Source organism: Camarhynchus parvulus, chromosome 2 (assembly GCF_901933205.1).
Source record: "Camarhynchus parvulus chromosome 2, STF_HiC, whole genome shotgun sequence".
Lineage (NCBI taxonomy): Eukaryota > Metazoa > Chordata > Aves > Passeriformes > Thraupidae > Camarhynchus > Camarhynchus parvulus.
The window spans coordinates 32,830,055-32,849,755 of NC_044572.1; the positions used below are offsets into that span (position 1 = coordinate 32,830,055).

Genomic DNA, 19,701 nt, shown 5'->3' on the forward strand with positions numbered 1-19,701 from the left:
AGTAGGATATATGAATAGTTGAAAATTTTTCTGCTTTGATTTTTGTGTATTCTCCCCTCCCAAAACATTTCCTTAAGATACAGCATCTACAACTGACTTTTTCCTGAAAGATATGCATTAAAAATTCAGGTTACCCACATTCTCCCATATAACTAAGCAAGTTGAATTTTAGTCTACTAATACAGAGTGAGAGCAAGGCATTTTGTAACAGAAACCCTCCTTTCTCCAAAGATGCAGAACTCTGCACAAGTGTGTAACTCTACTGAGGCTGTGAGGAACCCACCTAAACATCTTGTCAACACAAAAACGAGAAAGAAGAATCCTGAACAGAAATAGATGCCAGGGTACTACTCTTTACAAACTTGTGACATTATTCAGCCATTGCTTTGAAGCAAATAACACAGGGCTTTGATGTTTAGTCAAATGCACTTTTTCTGAAGACCATCCAATTTTACAGTTTTAGCAGCCTGCAAGACTTCTCTGTACAACATGAACACTACCAAAAAGACATTATGACAAAGTTTAACGTGCTCCATTTCAGCTAAAAAGGAACAATGGTTTAGTCTGCCTTTATTTTCATGGACTGCATGGTCCTTCATTCCAATTATTAGATTTGAATTTCTATTGCCCCGAGTCAGTTCCCATATCAGCTTGATGATAAATTTTCCAAAAGTCTGCAATCAATCAGCCCCAGACAAACCAGTGTCTGACTACCACATACTGTTTATAAAAACTAGCACATTGTTAAGCTTTCTCTGAGGCTGTCTTTCCTGATCTTTCTTCAAAATCATGTATGAGAAAATAGAATGAGAGAATGAGAGTATGAGAAAAGAGAATTCTTCAAATTAGTTGTGATAACAGTTTTGAATTTGAGTTACTGTTACAATTTAACTTTTTCTTAGCTATTACTTCTACATGTTGTCATAGACTACAGCTTTAATTCAGTAATGAAATTAAATTCTTCTGCATTTCTTGAATTTACATTACCGCCCTTATTTAATATTATTCTTACAGTCTTCGCATATTTTCCAAGAAAAAAGGAAATTATTTTCCCTGTTTTCAGCTCAGAGTTTTGAGCTATACTTTTGCCTTCTCCTATCATCTGTCTATATTTAATATCTCCTAATTTCACATTTTACACTCAATTTCTTGCTTCTTCTATATCGATTCCTAAAAATGCCACTGTCCCCATCTGGTTTGTAGCTTAAACATCTGTGATTTAATTTTAGGATAATTCAACACATGAACTTGTGTATTTTTAATAATCTAAGTATTAAGGGTGGAAGTTTTTTAAACTAGAGTAAGAAAGAACACTTGATGTGTCAACTTTGATATTTTTGATTAATCTAAGGTTCTTTCATTGTACTGCCTTTTAAGATTAGAGTCCTAAAATAGCTATTAATATAAGAGCCTATTGACATTTTTAGCCTGTAGGAACATGCAGTGGGCAGAGGCAGCTGAAATAACAACATATTTGAGCGATGAACCAGCTTTATGATTTTATTACTCAGACTTTCCCAAATCTATGGCTGGCATTTTTCCCAGTAACTCAAAAATTAAGCTGTTCTACATTCAAAACTTCCAACTAATCATATATTAAAAACTTCTCATGGTTAAGGCAACAGAATAACCTTATAAAAGGCCTTCAAAAAAAACCCCAACAAGCTAGATCTGAAAAATTTGTGCCTTTAATGTTCTGTGCTATTTGCATGAACACTGTAAAAAAAAACAGGATTACAATTATGTTAAAACAATTAAAAAATTATTTAAAAAAAAACCTGATACTGGTTACAAAGAACTATGTTAGTTACTAGGAGTATATTACATATCATATTGAAGTAACAGGGTCCCTAGAAGGACCCTAAAGGAAAGTGACAGACATAAGGAGACAGCCTAAGCATCCTTCACTGGGCACCTTAGGCCATCAGCAGCTCAGGAAGCCAAGGTACCAACCACGTAGGCACCCCATAAAGCCAAGTGATGCCTTTGCTGTTCCACAATCTTTCCCCATTTTTGCATAGACATCAAGTTTTCCTCCTTCCAAAATGAAATTTCCCCAACAGTTTGCTGGTCCAAAAAAGGCTCCATGTTCCCCCTTGGTTCCCAAACCACTGTACTCAAGAGATCTTTTCTGACCAGTGAGCATAAAGAAGCATTCCTATGATTTTGTTTCTGAATATTTTGCAACACAGGTACACAAATTCTAAAACCATCTGGGAAATCCAGATCAGCTTAATGCACTGTTAATTGATTTTTAACTTTTTCTGTGCCTGTGTAATAAAAAAGTAACACATAGTTACAGAGACATTCTCAAAAATGAAAAATTCTAGAGCCTGATGCACTGGGATAGAAGAACAAACTGAGCAATAAACAGGTCTTGCAGTGGATGGCCATAGATCATGTGAGCATCACAGAGGGATGTTCATTTAATGCATAACGGAGAAAATTAATTATTTGGTACCCAAGAGAAAAAAAAGAATGAACATGCAATAAGTGACCTTTTAACAAATCTACAGCAATTAATTAAGCTGGTTTGTAGTGTATTAGTCCTAAGGAAGGACTAATATTTCTAACTGTTTCCAGAAGAGCCTACCAGGAGTGTAACAAAGACTCAGTCTGGCAATAGACTGCAATTTGGTGTAAGTCTGCATCAAGCACAACTGGGCTCTTGGGCAGGAACCAGCCAATTCCCCCCCTTCTCAAAGTTAGCCATTTATGCCCTCAGCATGTTCTACTAAAGCTGGTAGCAACATGACTACAGAGAGAAATTAGAGTAGAAAATTAATTCCATTAATAACTGAAGAAGGAAAACACCAAATTTTTAGCCATAGCATTTGCAGAGTCATTTCACTGCACCAACATGCTGCAAGCATAAAGATGATGAAAAGAGCAAACCAGGCATCTGCTGACTGGAGAGTAGAGCAGAACTATCTCTTTCAAAAGCAACATGGGACTACAGGGTTTACACTGAAAATGGAAGTAGGAACGAAGTGGGAACAGTAAGCAAGCAAATAACTTCTCCAGAACAACCTGCACCAGACACACCTTCTAAAATGTGTAATTTAATGAATGTAAGCAGAAGTTAACAGAAATGCCAAGTCTGACTGAAACCAAACATTAAAATCTTACTGTTTGCCTGATGGATAAGCTAATCTCAAGTGTCATTATACAGTGCTAGCTTTAATTGCTCCCAGCTAAATATAGCTTTCAGAATTTAATAGCTCTCCCTCAGCTTTTCTGTCTTTCAAGGAGGGAAAAACCTTCTTGTTAGAAAAAGCAGCCAGGCATACAGAGTGGCATGTTAGCACAGCAAGGCAGGAAGCAAACCATTTGGATGATTACATTAGTCTCCAACACTCATTCAGAACTCCTGTTTTTCCAGAGACCAAATGTTTCCCTGTTCCACCACCCTGCTTCCACTTACAGCAGGTGATGGAAGCATGCATACCTTCTCAAACTAAGCCATTTGCTGCTTTATTAGCAGATTGCAAATCTTGCTTGCCCTGTGCTTCCAGTCAAAGATGATGCCTTTGCCAGCAAGCTTTTGTGGTGTCCACACACTTCTTCCTGTGCCACCTCGCTGGGACCACGGGGCAGGGAGAGGAGCAAGGCTACAAACTCACACACAGCCTGCCCCTTCCCTGCAGCCACTGGATTGGCACAGCCTGCATGAGAGGGTCCAAAATCTGCTGGAACAGCTGAGACTGTAGCACCCTGATAAAGGCATGAAACAAATTCTCTCTTCTGCCTTCTAATACTCAATAAAGAGCTCAAAAAATGTAATGAAAAGTTCCATATAGCAAGCTTCATTTTCCTCTCTCTGTGCTGATAATGGGTTTCACTCAGAAAATTTGGCTGACAGCTTAGAAATGTGTTCTATGAATTCAGCATTTCTGTTCACCTTCATTTTAGAGGTCATTATGTAATTAAAGTGCTCACAGTTTTTCTACAATCCATGGAGTTAAATTAAAAGTAACCACTGCTGCAATGACAAGTCTTCCCACTTTCCCTCAGGCCAGAACTCCAAACTTTGTTCTCTCCCCCAAACTGTCATCTGACCATCTTACTATTTTCTCTCTGGTTCATCCATCCCTTTCTCCTTTACTGAGTGGGGAAAAGAAGAATAATGCTACTCATGGAAAATAAAGTATTTACCAGACCATATGAATCACGAAATGCCACATTACCTGGCCCTTCACTTGAGCTGTAAAACTCCAGGACTGGCTGTGTTAGAGCAGTGCAAGCACTTTAGAAACACTGCCTGGAGGGCTGCCAAGAAGTACCTACAACACTGAACAAGACCAAAGGTAGAATGCCACTGATTTTCTGCCCTCTGACCTACCATTTGTGCGGTGCAGACCAGGCTGAATAGAACAGGTTAAAGAAATTATGTCTGTTTGCTGTTTAGGAGAGGTTTTAAAGCAAGCCTCCTGACATGTTGCCTCCCTGACACTGCTCTGCACTGGGCAATCTGTGCTCTGCTGCTAGCTGAACTGCCCCAGAACAGAAAGGCTCCCTACTGTCAGTGCAGGCACAGACTTCATTTACCAAGCTCTGGTAAAGCACAGAATCATGGCACTCATTCCCATTAAGATTCTTCCTCCTGAAGTAACAAATCAAAGTGTGGATAAATAGCATCAAAAATAGGGATGAGTACTGGAGGCACTTTGTGTACTAGATCTGGCTACTCTTACAGAATACGTTTTTATTTTAAAACTCTGCTGATCACAACAGACTATTTGGAACAAATGAAGGTTAAAAAATCCCAAAGTGTACAAAACATCACGCCTGTACTGTGGATAAATATAGTCTTAGAGCAGCTCTGTGTTAGCTGCCATGAATCAGAGCTCAGTGCCCCAGAACTCCATGGGGCTCGTCCGAGCTGAGCCGTTCTGCTCTCAGGCAGCGCCAACCAGACAGAGGCAGGGCAGGCAGCCTGACAGCCAGGGCTGCACAGGTCCTGAGCACCAAACAGCCTCTCCCCACATCTGAAACCACCGTGTGAGGTGCGGAGAGCAGGGACACACCACATGCTGCCTTTGAAGAAAAAAGGCAACAAACCCACGCAAGCGAAAGGAGGGAGGAACAGAGGAGATCAGCCAAGGCAACTGCAGCACCAGAGCGGAAAGGAAGCATGCAGCTACGGTGCACAGACACACAATGCCTCTAAATCTGGATCTGGGGATTAGCAGGAGAGAAAAGATACCACAAAAAGGTAATTTGTTTTCTCATCATCCGTAATACTGAAGAGATTTTGCTCTCCTCTCCAAAATTGGAACATGTACAGTGTAACTCCTTCCCCTCTTAAGAGTCACGTGTACATAAAAAAAGCCACAAAAAAAAAAAGGCATTATCAGCTTCAGGTCAGGACAATTGTGGCCTAAATATTCACCAAATTTTCATGAAAGCATTAATTCAAAAGCAATTATGTTAAAACAAGAAGATCCATCAGAGTAAATATTTGACATCCACCAGAATAAATAAATACCATCCTGCAGAAGCTTCAACCTAATCACAGTAAGTTTATTCAGAGACATTTTCTTGAACAAAAAGAGAAAAAAAAAAAATCAAACAGATGTGACCAGTCCAGATGTCGACAAATTCCAGAATCTATTTATTTACCAGATGTTTTCCTCTGCATCTGATGACCTGCAAATTTGCCTTAGCTGTAGCAATAGCAACCTTGGCAACACCTACTACTGTATTTGTGACTGGAAGAAAATGACATATAATAATTTTCAGTTAATTATTTATACTCACTTAAATGCAACATGAGGCACTTTTTATGTTTATAAAATATAAAAAGTCACATTTAAGTGAACAGTTTCACATATATTGACTTTCCCCTTCTCCCTTGCTCTTTATGTATTTCCTTGCTGATTCAAAGCTATATTCTATCTGGGTGTACAAGGTTACTTAAGGAGGGGGGACAGACTCTGGAGATTATTTATATGGCAGGACTTCAAACAATTGATCCAGCTATATCTCAAGTGACTTGATAAAGAGGCATTAAAATAATGAGCAGAGAGAAAGATGGGTGAAACATTACAGCATTTCAGAGTCACTCAGCAGGACTCTCCTGCTCAAGGACTCAGTTATGAGACAAGGACACTGACCATGAAGGGCAAGGTGGCACGCCCAGGCAGGGAGTTACAGATGAAAGTGAGAAGTGGGAGTTCTTGGGCACCCACACAACCTCACATCCAACCTCAAGGCACAAGTAAAGGAAAATGAGAATGTGACCAAGAAGGACTTTTATCTCTGATTGTTTGATAAAGGGCTGAAAGTCCTAGCACAGATTAGAACAGGGTTCAGGCAGACAAGCAGTCTGCCCGGGTAAACAGGCGTGACGAGATAAAACATTCTCAAGCATTTGTGTACTTACAAAAAAAAAGGCCTCCTCTACAAAACTAACGCACCTGAATTAAATACAAGATTAAATATCATAGGGACAACAGCGTCTTAGTGGCTAAAACATAATGAAATGCATATGCTATTCAAAAAAAGCCCATAGAGGCAGGGGGTGTTCAAATATACACCCCTTAATATTGTGATAGGTTTTAAAAAAACAAAATACCCCAAACACACCACTGCAAAAGAACTTACAGAATCTGAGTAAAAACAAAAATAAAACAAAAAACACTAAACCAAAACCAAGCACACTTAAAAAGGACAGCCTTGCTCAGAGTCTGCAGTAGATTCAAAGAAACCAGCACTGCTACAGACTTTATTTTATTAGAATGAAAAATATCCCAGTGAGTTGGGCATTACAAGAGATTAACTTCTGACTCATATGAAGTTTAAGTAGTCATGTAGATTGAGGAGTTCAGACTCTCTAAACTGAAAATGCTGAGTTGCTGCTTCATTAAATGTGCATAAACAAATCTGGAAATGCCTCATGGGATGCAGCATGCAGTAGATAACTTGGAAGATGAAATAGCCCCAACTAGATAAGCACTTCACCACAGCTCCCAAAAGGCAGAGAACAAGTTGATTAAAGAAGTTACACCTCAGATGTTAAAGTACAGGAATAAAGTTACAGCTTAAAAAAAATTATTTAAAAGATTAGAAACTAAATTCTTCAACACATCATAAAAATTATGTGAAGTAGTAATCTGGAAGGGAAAATTTCTTAGTAAAGAAATAAATATAGAATGTCTACTATGAAACAGACCTGGAAACTACATGAAAATAGCACAAAATTAAAAGTAACATCTTCCTGAGCATGTGTGAAGAAAAACAGGTAAAACCACTGCAGATTTCTGCAAAAAGGCAGATTGTACATAGAGTTGCAAATAAAACTTCGATGTATTCTCAAGCATTTGTGTCTACTTCACATTGAGCCAATGAAATAATTTAAAACCTACAATCTGTATTTCTAAAGCACACAAAAAAAACCCAGTTGGAGATATTCTCTGATGGCAGGACAACAAACAGAATACCTGTCTTTAGAATTGAAACAGAGGGGAGAAAAGCAAAAAGACATCAGCCCTACTACAATCAGTACCACACAGTCAATAGTAACAGAGTAACTTTTTGTAAAAGGTTAAAAACAGACAGGAGAAATCTTAGATCACGTCTGGACTCGACAACAGCTGAATTACAAAAAGTTAGTAAGGATCTTATTTGGTAGAAGAATTGCAAAGTGACTGACCGGCCACAGACAATAAAAAATTATCAGGCTGGACATGGATCACCAGAAGAAGTTGCCAAGAATTGTCTGGGAGCTAGTTTTATTTAATAGTCCTACTAATGGCAAGGGAATTGAGGTGTCTACCAAGAATTGCTGCTGACAAAAGCTATAGAGGCACATCTGATGCACTGAACAACTAGGACACCAGGTGAGAGGAGCCACATGAACACAAGCAGTGACAGGGAATGCAGTTTATCAGCCCTGGAGGCAAGGTCAGCGTGAAAAATGTGTATTTTATGATTGGCTTTTCGCAAATATTAAAAATAATATTATACATGTTGTGTTAGAAAGTAATGCTGTATTAATTCTCTTAAGTAGTGTGTTAAATATAGTTTTAGGTTATTAAAAATGTTAAAATAGAAACTATGCTATGTAGGATACTTTTTTTTTCCTAAAGAAAGGACTCGCACTGAGATAGCAGCAACAGGACACCTAAATCTTTCAGAGAAAGAGAATTTATTGCCCTCTTATCAGAAGAAACGAACTTCTTCCCACCTCACACAGCCAGGACGACACTGTCAGGATTCAGAGGAAGAAGCTGACACTGACCAGACACAATTCTGTGTTTGAATGGAATTTATGCATCATGTACGAAGTGCATGAATATGCAACAAGCTGTTGTTTTTAAGGGTTAATCCTTTGTTAACGGATGTCCTTTTTCAGGCTTGTGCTGCCCAGAAAAATGTACCTGGATGTCCGTAACTCTTTGGTTCTGTTGTCTCATATTGTCCTAATTCAAATTGTCCAGATTATTATTACTCTAATTGTATTACTATTTTATAACCATTTTATTACTATTAAACTTTTAAAATTTTAAAAACAAGTGATTGGTGTTTTTCACAGTCAGGGTCCAAGAAGTAGGCCAAGCACAAGTTCTGCTGAGACTCTGGGAAGTGACCAAGGAGAGGAAGGCACTCACATGCATGGAATACGTGTCTGATGAACATTACCACATTAATGAAGGTATGAAAAGAGAAAAGAGCTACCCATTACATAAATTAAGGCATTTCCTTCAGAGCTGTGAAGGTAAACATCAAAAAAAGGCACTGCCAGTATCTAATCTGGTCAGAAGATTTAAAAATAGCACCTAAGACACAGGTGAGATATATGTAAGTTTATACAAGGAAGATTGACAGCATAATATTGTTCTGAAATGAGTACCATAAGCATACCTAATCAGCCATATCACAAGATTCCCTGCATCTCTTCAAGTCTAAATGCAAGTCTCCTACACTGATTGGGAGAAAGAGAGTCACCCCTACACAAACAGAGAGAAAACCGCTTTACAAAGAGTGCAAATGCTCTTATAAATACTGAGAGAAAATACCAATTTTATTCAACTGGACATACAAGCTGGTTGTGGGTACTTTTAGCCAGAATCCTGGAAAAAAATTGTAGTCCAAACACATAAGCTTTGAAATAATTTCTAAATGAGACAAGCTTTGACTACTTTAAGATGATGCTTGGGAACTTTGCAAAAGAGAATATACAAATGCATTGACCGCAACAAATACTGAACATGAGAACCCAGGAACTCTCTTCCAGTTGTATTATGTGCCAGTACAGCCACCTTCAGCAAGGAAGTCTTTATATATCACTTGCCAATGTTATTATGGCTGATTTAATCTGGGCTGAAAACTGACCTTGCCTTAATACTCTTAGGTTTCCATTAATAAAAAGAAATTACTTCATCTTTACTCACTTACACGTATTTCTTCTGTGCAAAGTTTTTGTGTGTCTTTATAGGTTTTTTTTAAGGAATATAATTTTTTAAAGTGGTAGATCATGGAAATGATTTTAGAATCTATGTTTAGATTTTATAATCTATGTTTAGACTACCAGTAATAGGTGGCTTCAATTACATCAATTCTGACAATGAAAGTTATGCATATTTTCTTGATTTGATGTCAATGCTTTGCATGTCCTTGCCTTTCCAAAGACAGCTACCCTCCCCAGACACAGAGAAACAAGCACTTCAGAATCTCAATGCAAGGAGGAAGTAGGAGATTATAGAACAATTCCCTTCTTCAAAGTGAATCCGAGCACAAATCTAACCCATCTATGCCTTGCAATTTTTTTTGCACTCCTCCTACATTTCACAAAGCATTTTTGCATGCAAATGTGTCAGTGGCATTCAAAGACTGGGCAAAACAGCTTCATAAGATGACTTGGCTCTATTTACTCAAAACACCCTCATGATTTTCAGAGGCCAAAAAAAACCCACAAGGAAATAAAAAAGAAGTTGGTAAACCAGAATCAAAAGAGAAGAAATTAAGTTTTGTACATTAATATCTAAGCAAAATTAGAAAATCATGTTTCCCTGCCCTTCATCCTTAGTTCCATTACTGAATACCACCGTTCCTCTCAGCTTTAAGTGCATTATGCTGGGCTAATATAAGACATGATTTTATCAATAAACTAATGTACAACAAATGCACAGCCTATACCATCTCTCTTCTTAAGTAAGCCATCACAAGGTAGATCAAGAAGCAATGCACTTGCAGAGTGTTGAGTAATGATATTAAGAAAGAAAATCCCTCAAGAATTCTAGTTCTGCAAGATGTGAGGGCTGGGAGACAGGCCGTGGTGAGAAAGGCATTGCATCTTTCCAATGGTCAAGAGACAAACTTTTTTTATTTTTTTAGCTTAGAACATAAAATTCACTTAACAGCAAGCAAAGATGATCCTTTTGTAGAAGGGCTCTGGAGACTGAGCTGCTATTTAAATTTGAGCAAACAACTCTCATCCTGCACTGAATAGAAGGGTGTGTTTATGCTAACCATGCATTCTAGTCATATTAAAGTAAATAATGCAAACTCACTTGACAAGGAGTCTTTGGTAGTTTCATGTGACCTTTCATGTCTGGAATGCCAGGACTGAAATGGCATCCACAGTTAGGAAAACACCAATATTTTCAAATGCTGAGCTGTGCCCCAGAAACCAAGATTTCCCAAGTCTCTTCAAATAGGAAGCTGTTATCTCCCAAACTGAGAACAGTCACTTGGTGTTACTGAGATACAGCCTCTGTTCTAGCACCAAATTACTATGAGATTAAGAAATCCACTTTAAAAACAGAGGTGGCTGATACTACAACTAGAAATAAATGGAAAGTTGCATTTTCCCTACTCAGCTTATCAATGTAATCAACTAGGACTAAAAGCAGATTATTAAACTTTTCTGGTGGAAACAATTACTTGCATGCATCTAAAAATACTCAAAGGTGTCCCATTACTTGAAACCTGATCTTTTAAAATGTAATATTATCTGTAAGGGATCTTCAGTACACCAACAATTGCACACACATGACATGGCAGAAGAAAGTGATATTGTATACTTAAGTGTTCTGGCAATAAAGGAAAAAAAATTATAAACCACACTTATCAAATATGCCATTTTGCCAAAGCCTGACATTACTTCCTTTTTCTTCTTTCAGAAACAAGCAAACAAACAGCAAGTGTCATCTGTGAAAGTGTTATCCTGGCAATAGCTCTGCTCTTGATTTTCAAGTGCAAGCATTGATCCTGCTGAACTTCAAGTAGTAAAGTGCAATATAGTATTACAAACAGGAAAATAAGCTGTAAAATTGTGTCCATGTGTGGAGAGAAGACTGTGATTCAGCCATCCTGTGGAAAATTCTAATCTCTTATCTCTGAATCTGAAGTTCCATATTTATCTAGTGAGTGAAAAAACATGATTTCAGCAAAGCATTTGTATTCTTGTTCTAAGAAATAGGATGTTAGAAAAGCTTGTTTCAACAAAACAAACTGGCTATCAGCTAAAAGGCAAGAACTTTAGCCACAGCAGCACTTCCCTCCCTCAGCAAGTTCTCCTTCCTTAACAATTTGACACTCTCTAAGCACTGGGAGATATTTAATAAAGTAAGCCTTAGTTTTATAAGGTTTATAAAGTTATGAGTGCTTCTGGTTTAATATCTTACAGTTAAAATTGGTGGATTTGAAAGACAGTAAGAAATCTTCAAGTGAACTCACTGATATACCTTGTTTTTTTTTTTTTTCCCTTTTTAAACAACAGGAAAGAATGAATGTGTTTTATACTTCCTGAATTTCAGCAGCTGTGGCAGTAGTGTAAGAACTATGAATTGTTAACTTCCTAGTTAGGTCACTCAGTAAAACAATATCAGTGCCATTCAGTTAAGGAAGACAAGAATCAATCATAATACTTTGACTCGATATTTTTGGCACAGAAATTTTCCTGGAATCTAAACCCAACTGGCTGCTTTCTCAGCCTAGAAGTGGCACAGATACCACAGCTGTAGGCAAATGAGGGTCCATGATACATCTTTGTTGAGGGTCCATGGTACATCTTTGTTGTCCATCATTCTAGTCACTAAATAGTACTTGTTGACACTAGTAAGAGCACACCTACTGAATTCACATATTAAAAACCAGCATCTTTCTTGCCAAGACATGACAAAATCCTGCAGACCAACACCTAAACTCTTTTCCTTCCATTGTTTGACCTTAATCAGAAAGCAAACAAGAAATATTAACTCTTCTTTCCTAACAGGGTTGTTAGAGTTCCATAACAAGACGAGATCTAGCTGAGATTCTCCTCTCTTCATACACAAATTGCTGTTACTTGACTTCAGTGTCAAGGAAATTAGAAAGCCCCAGTAGCTCTAGCTCTTTTTAAAACTCAAATTGTCTCAGACAGACATTACCAATCCTCCACAGGAAATCTACTCCAACAATGGATGCACCCTGCTGTATGAGAGATGACCTGTTCCCCAACCACAAGGTTGCTTATTGACTTTAAGGCACAGCCAAAGTAGAAAAAAAGACCAAGACCATGGCTGGCTTTTAAAAATTAATTTGTTCATCTAAGATTTTGAAAAGCAGAATTGAACCACACTGAGCTTCAAAATACCCTAGTAAAATTATCATAGAATGGTTCAAGGTGGAAGAGATCCCCTCAGTTGGAGGGCATCTGGTCCAACAACCCCCTGCTCAAGCAGAATCACCGAAATGGGTTATCCAGGATCACATCCAGGAAGCTTTTGAGCATCTACAAGGAGAGACTCCATCTTCTCTGGGCAACCTGTGCCAGTGCTCATTCACCCTCCCAGTGAAGGAAAAACTTCCTGATGTTCATATGGAACCTCCCCTGTTTCAATGCCCATTGTCTCTGGTCCTCTCACATATCTCAAGAAGTGACAAAGCTGTTATCAGAATGTTATCTTTTAAGGAAACTGAACACGGCTGTTCTGAATGATTCAGCTAACCCTATTTAACAGTAACAGCAAGTAAGATGGAGTTCTGACAAGTTCCCAGGGTAGACCACGGAGTCCCATTAATTACTCTCATTAGCAAAAAAAAAAGTTAGGGAGAAGCCTTCTTTTTAGGCATAGTCTTAAACACCTTTTCTTTTTTTTTTTTTTTTTTTTTTTATTCCAATATTACTTATTTAATAAGCAAATACCTTCAAACTTTCAGCAAAAATGTCAGCTCCAAACAGCCTGGTGCATTCTAGGTGGCCTACCTTCTTTGGAGGTGTTGAATCATTGCTAAAAAGATGGACCTGCAAGCTAAATGGCTGCACAGCTCCCATGAACTAAGAGCTCACATGCCTCTATGCTGCACAGACACAGACACATGCAATTAGGGGGGAAAACCCCACGCAGCTATCGAATTGTGGAAAGGCATCTCTCAGCAAGTACCAGCCTGCCTTCCTCTGGCAAGCAGCAAGGTATCAGGGAGTGAACCTGAGAGAGCCACCTCAAACTCCTAACCACAGTCACTCAGTAGCCCACTTCCTTTGGAGCTCACTTCATCTGCCCCCAGACACACAGAGCATAATCACTTGCCTGTCTTCAGGATCGCTGTTGCTACTGATGATTTACACATTGTTATTTTAAACCACTCAAGCACTACCACAGAAGATTAACAGACACTTGCTGTTTCCTTTTTTGAGGTATACGAGACTGTCAGTGACTGAATCACGTTCATAGTGAAACTTCCTCCCTTCCTCCCATCACAAATTGCACTTGAATTCAGATTTTATGCAGTCAAAGCTTTGTAGGGCATCTCAGCACTCGTATTTGTCACAAGAAAGAGTTATTGAAAAATGATAGAATCATTTACCCTCCTTCAGAATACAGTATGTTATCAGACTATTAAACAAACCTCTTTTTTGGCAGCACAGTTACAGTTAAAGTAGTCTCAGCTGCCAGTATGAGCAGGATGCATTCCACATCATATTCAGGGCAGCTGCCACGACTATGCCTCACAGCCTGAAGTAGCACCAGAACCTTTTTGACAGACACACTTAGCAAGACTGGTCTCAAAGTTGTATGTTGTCACTGCAGACAGGATGGAAAAAGTCCTGTAAAAATAAGAATTGTATATTTCACTTCAGCTACTATGAGCATGAAGTAACTCTATCCCTCCTCAAGGCTATTTTTCTAGGCACACTGACAAAGTAATTATCTTGGAGAAGAGGGAGAGGTTGCAACAAAATGTTTTTAACATGTGTGACTGGCAAGATGGAAGAAAGTAGTACCAGAGACCTATATCCTACCCTGCTGACATGAAAACTTGAAGGGCAGGACTTGACCTTCTGTAACAAGCAGAATTAACAGTGACACAGATGGGCTTGTGCACTGAGAAGGATAAAGTCTCCAGCACACATGGTTCCTTCCGTGACTGCCAGGCTGTTCAGAAATTGTCTCTCCAGGGGTTTCAGCTACTCTCTGGGCAGAGTGTACATGGGAGGCAAATGGAGTATATCCACACAGCTGCTCCTCAGCAGAACCATGAACACCAGGAGCTTCATTCATTTTCACCAACAGCTCTATGAAAGTGGAACAGACTAAAATTGGAGCAGTAAAAAAGTGTTCACTATGACTAGGAAAAGCCTCCAGAATCACGAGAGTAAGTGGCACCAGATAAGACAGGAGTGACCTAAAAGTGACCTAAGTGACTGGCACAAGAGATAGGAGATTACAGTGTGATAACAGACTCTGCAGTATCATCATTAGCAATAATAAAAAAATTGGCTGCAACTAAGATGGGAGAAAAGTATGACTACATTCAGTAAGGGAAATATTTTAGATTTTTAGCCTGAAAACATTCATCAGAGGATACACAGAATGGCCAAAAAGCCCAATACTACTTTTCCCCCTAATGATAATAAAAAAGTCACTACTGAAATTCAATAGATACCACTATAGTAAACACAGAAACACAGATGAGTTTCTCACCTTTACTGCTTTGTATTGTTACAGTCTTTGTTCTAGTACAATAATTACATGCAACTGCTGCATGACAACTGTAGCACCACATACTACCGTGGTTTTGCTATGATTTTTTCAGGATTAAGTTCAACTAGCATGGAGGCAGAATCTGAAGATTCTGGATTGAAGATTCAATTTAAAAGTTGCTAATATGTAAAGATGAATCAAAAGAAAAATGTCATTAATTCTCAGCCTATGCATCACATTGGAAAGCAGAGGAAAGGGAGATTTGTTTGCACACTCCTGTTAATATAATTGCCAAAGAAAATGTTCAGAAGGAAATAATTAAGTGTTGACATGGCAGCAGCTGTGTTTGCCAAACTAAATATGATTCAGGTATCAAACCCCCACAACTTGAAGACTAGAAAGGAAATGTTCCGTTCAGGTACTTGTAGTTTAACAACTGGACTTGAAAATGACAAATCTAAAACCACAGATATATACACACACCTCATGGCTGCACAAGGAATGCAGAGCTTGTCTAGTATGCTTTTCAATGACTTCAAAGGACAAGCTTTCACATTCAGTCTAAGCAGTTACAATATTGACAAACAATAGAGACACATAAAACATCCTATCTGCAGCCTTTCTGCTGTAACTTACCAGATGCTATTAGGCAGCCACTATCTTTTTGTCAGGATGTCTGTCTCACAGCCAGATGTACAATTATTTAGTTTAGAGATATCTCTAAGAGCTAGATGCACATAGCAACTCTCAGTGTACTCCCTAAGCTTAGGGCTTAGATGTCAGTGAAAGTCAGTTCTCTCTATTTGTTCCTCCTGTTGCACATGGCAGGGATTCCTGTCAAGTCTTGCTTATCAGCACGTATTTTCCACAATTCAAGAGGCATGTCTAGAATGGCCTGCATTCAAAGACTGAGAATCATTAGCAAATAGCAAACAGACATTGCAAAACCTGCTCAGCACCTGCCAGATTGAAAGCAGCTCTATTTCTTTACTTTCATGGTTAACATCATGGAGTGCCCAGACACTGAAATAGGATTAGGCCCTGCTGTGCTCAGTGCCTCACACCAACACGTGACTTCTACCCTAAGGAGCTTGCACTGAGTCAGGCACACCAGACAGGCAGGACACTAGAGGCTGAGCTGCAATGGCCAAGTACATTTCCCAGTTTCAGCTAGCATTCCTAGAGTCCTGGCTGCTTTTAGCAGCAAGGTAGGTACCAGACTTGCCATTGAATTTGTATTTTAGAAAAAAACAAAACAAAACCAAACCCCCCCGAACAAACAAACCAACCCAGCAGCCACAACAGCTCTGACCATTTAAAAATTATCTTAGTTGCAACAGCTGAACACAGAAAATCAGAAAGAATTTGTTCAAGTTTGCCGTTTTCTTCCCCAGCTGAGGCTGTCCTCAACTTTATTTTTAAATGTTTCAAGTGACTTGCAACAACGTGCATGAGCTCCATGCTGTCAGAGTTCCAAAACCCCAACGCTGTTCATTCATGTCATAACTTCATATATAATAGAATATATTTCTGAACATACACCCTATGTGAAAACCACAAGCATCTTCAAGAACTCTGCACGAGCCACAAGCTAAAACAGATTTAAGGAAGGAGTTACAGATTACCTGCCTCCCAGGGTCAGACCCAGAGCTGTGCTTTTCTTAACTATCATGCCTACAGCTTTACCCAGGCTATCATAGTCATTAGCATGAACACCCACATCACTCAACCTTGAAGGCAGACAGAAAACCTCCCTGTAAGGTAATTAGAAATTAACGTGGAGGAGATACATTTTGTGTTAGTAGAATAAAGACAAGTACCCACCCACAACAGGACAGAATGTTACAATACCCAAAACCTCCTTGTCCTTCAGATAAATGACAATCTTAAGGAATGAAATATGTATTTCAAGGCACAGTATTCAAGGACGCTGCACAAGTGACAGCTGCAGGAGCCTAAAAACACTGTCTGCCCCCCAAAATATAATGTGTGAACATAATCACTAATGCAGAAGACAGACATGCAAATCCAGCATCTCAAACAGCAGAGCAGGGTAAATTTGGAAACATATTAGTCCCGGTCCAGAGAGTTGTTTGTCAGATCTCAGTGTATCTGCATCCTATTATCTGAAACTTGATACAGAAAGAAAGCAATTAGATTCTCCTAGAAGTTTCTTTGCTACCTTAGTAGCAGTGCATCACAGTATCTATACCACAGCCTTTTACCAGCAAAACTTTGCTAATTCAGTAGGTCAAATCTTACCTGCACTAAAGTAGATTAAATTTAAGGAGATCAAAATATGCTGATACAGATAGTACACTGCTTCTGACATAAAAAAGTACCCCATGCATGGTAACATACTCATTCTGTTGCCTCGTTCATCACTGCATGGTTTTGAAATGCACTTTGCAGCAAATCCAATTTAAATCTAAAACATATTAGTACTTTAGATATGAATCAACTTTTCTGTAGAGAGGCTTTTCTCATTTGGTAGCTAAGAGCATCATTTGTAGAAACTGAAAACTCAGCTTTACAGTTAGAAACCATAAGGTCCAGGAAATGCCATGTTTGACTCTGTTTTCTCCTCAGTATGTAACAAGATCTAGAGAATGCAACAAACGCGGGAATTAAACTGACACGCATCTGTTTATAACAGATGTGGTTTGAACAAGACCCAAATCTTTACAACAATGTACACACATCTACTTAAAAAACCCAAATAAGGTTTGTATAAAATACAGCATACTTTCATTTGCAACAGTGAATGAGCTAGCCACACACAGAGTGTTGCAACAGGCAGACTCCAGCAGAGCCTTACCATCATTTCCTGTCCTTGGTGAACACACCAATAATTTCAGCACAACCACAACTGTTCAGTGCACACACAGAGAGCATCTCCAACACCTAAAAGTCCCCTCCCACCTTTCCTGCATGCAAACTCAGATACTACACAAAATCATAAAAGAGATGACATAAGTGGGCCTAATGCACTGTGTGGGGAAGGCAGTATAAGAGTAAAGAGAAAGAGAATTAAGACTTGTGAATGCTGTTGCTCTGAAATTGGACAGGAGCCACAATGGAAAACTAGCTAATCTATTAATCTATTAACTAGTTTGAATCTATTGGGAGTGCAGACTGGGGAGCATTATTTAAAGATGTATTTTTAAAAAACATTTTAAACAATAAAAAAACAAAGCGCATGGAAATTAAAATTGTCGCTACCCAGGGCTTTACAGAAAATGTCCATGAACACACAGGCTTTAAATACCCAAACCGGACTTACAAGCTCTGTTGAAATTAAGTAGAGTGAAACACTCTGAACTCTATGAGTGAAACACTCTGAACTCTATGATTAATCGATGAAAGTCAAGGGATGAAGCAACTGTTCCCTTTGTGCCTTCTCAAGAAAACAGAGAAAGAAAAACACAGTTACCATCATTAGCAGCCTAGGATGAAAACATACACCAGAAAATTAGCTTACATTTATTAAATATCCTTCTCTCTAGCTGTTCTAGATATCCTCCTAGTAAAAACGAAACAGTCTCAATGAAGAGTACTTCACTGAGCTGTGAAGTACTGTACACCAAACAGTTTTCAAATAATGGATTATCTAACAGCTTATATTGCCTAATTGGTCCTCAAATGGAAATTAAATCAACCTAGAAACAAGCTGGATTTAATTAACCTATTTAAGATAGAGGCAATAATAATAATAATAATAATGGTGGCATTTTTTTCTTCTATATTTTACATGAGCACAGAGAGCCACAGATTGAGCAGAGATCGATGGCTTTGCAAACACGCCCAAGATTTCTGAAGTTCCAGGGATTTCACAGCCAGCCGATGCCCCGGAGCCCGCAGCCGCGGGGAGAACTGCTCCAGCCCATCCCCGGGGCAGCGGCTGTCCGGTGCGTCCCGGCTCACCGGGAATTCGCTCCGGGAACACGAACCCATCAGCAGCACCCTCCCGGAGCAGGGAAGGTGTCTAAGTTGGCTGTCGCTCCGGAACAGCCTCGTGGGGCTGTGACAGCGCGGCCGGAGACCCCGAGGGCGGCGGGAGGAGGCTGGGGGGGCTCGGCGGGATGAGCGCTGCACCGGCAGCAGCCGCCTGCCCGCCCGCCCGCGCCCCGGCCGGCAGCCGCGGGCGCCCTCGCTGCCAGCCGGGCGTGAAAGGCGCTTGCTGGCCGCCGAAGCGACACTTTCCTCGTGTGCCGAGTTCGCCGGCTGCCGCCCCCCGGCCCGCGCCGTCCCGTCCCGCAGAGCCCCGGCTCGTCCGCAGCGCTCCCGCTGCGCCCCGCCACCCGTCCCATCGCATCCCATCGCATCCCTACGGCGGACACTGACCTGAGCTCCACACCTACGGCCCGCCGGGCGCCCCCGCCATGGCCCCCGGGCAGCGGCGCCCCGCAGGCAGGAGCGAGGAAGGAAGGAGCCCGGCAGGAGCGATTGCCAGCATACAGGGCCGGTCCGGCTGAGCGCTCGCTCCGGCTGCCGGGGAACACCCACGAGCGGGACCGGCGGCGGGACCGCCGCGCTCGACTGACGGCCGCGCCGGCCAACGGGAGGAGCCTGCGCTGCCCCCGCCCCGCCGCCGCCCGGGGCCGCCGCTGCCGGTGCCCGCCTTCCCGGGCGGCGGGGCGGGGGCAGGGGGGTGTTTCCATGACGTCAGGGGCAGCGCCCGCGGACAGGTGGGGAGCGGACCCGAGGGGACACGGGGACAGGAGCCCCGGGCTAAGCCGCAGCTGAGCCCCCGAGCTCGCCTTAAGCAGCTGGGGCGGGGCAGGGCAGG

General features: G+C 40.5%; 1 protein-coding gene across 5 annotated transcripts in view; it reads right to left on the reverse strand.

Moving 5' to 3' along the window:
- OSBPL3 (oxysterol binding protein like 3) overlaps positions 1-19,457 on the reverse strand; it is an 87,841-nt gene extending 68,384 nt beyond the window's left edge. For all 5 annotated transcript variants that reach the window (XM_030970114.1, XM_030970106.1, XM_030970091.1 and 2 more), the window contains exon 1: positions 19,257-19,457. The gene's annotated coding sequence lies outside the window, so the exon portion shown is untranslated. The remainder of the gene's footprint in view (positions 1-19,256) is intronic.
- Positions 19,458-19,701: the final 244 nt, after the last annotated feature.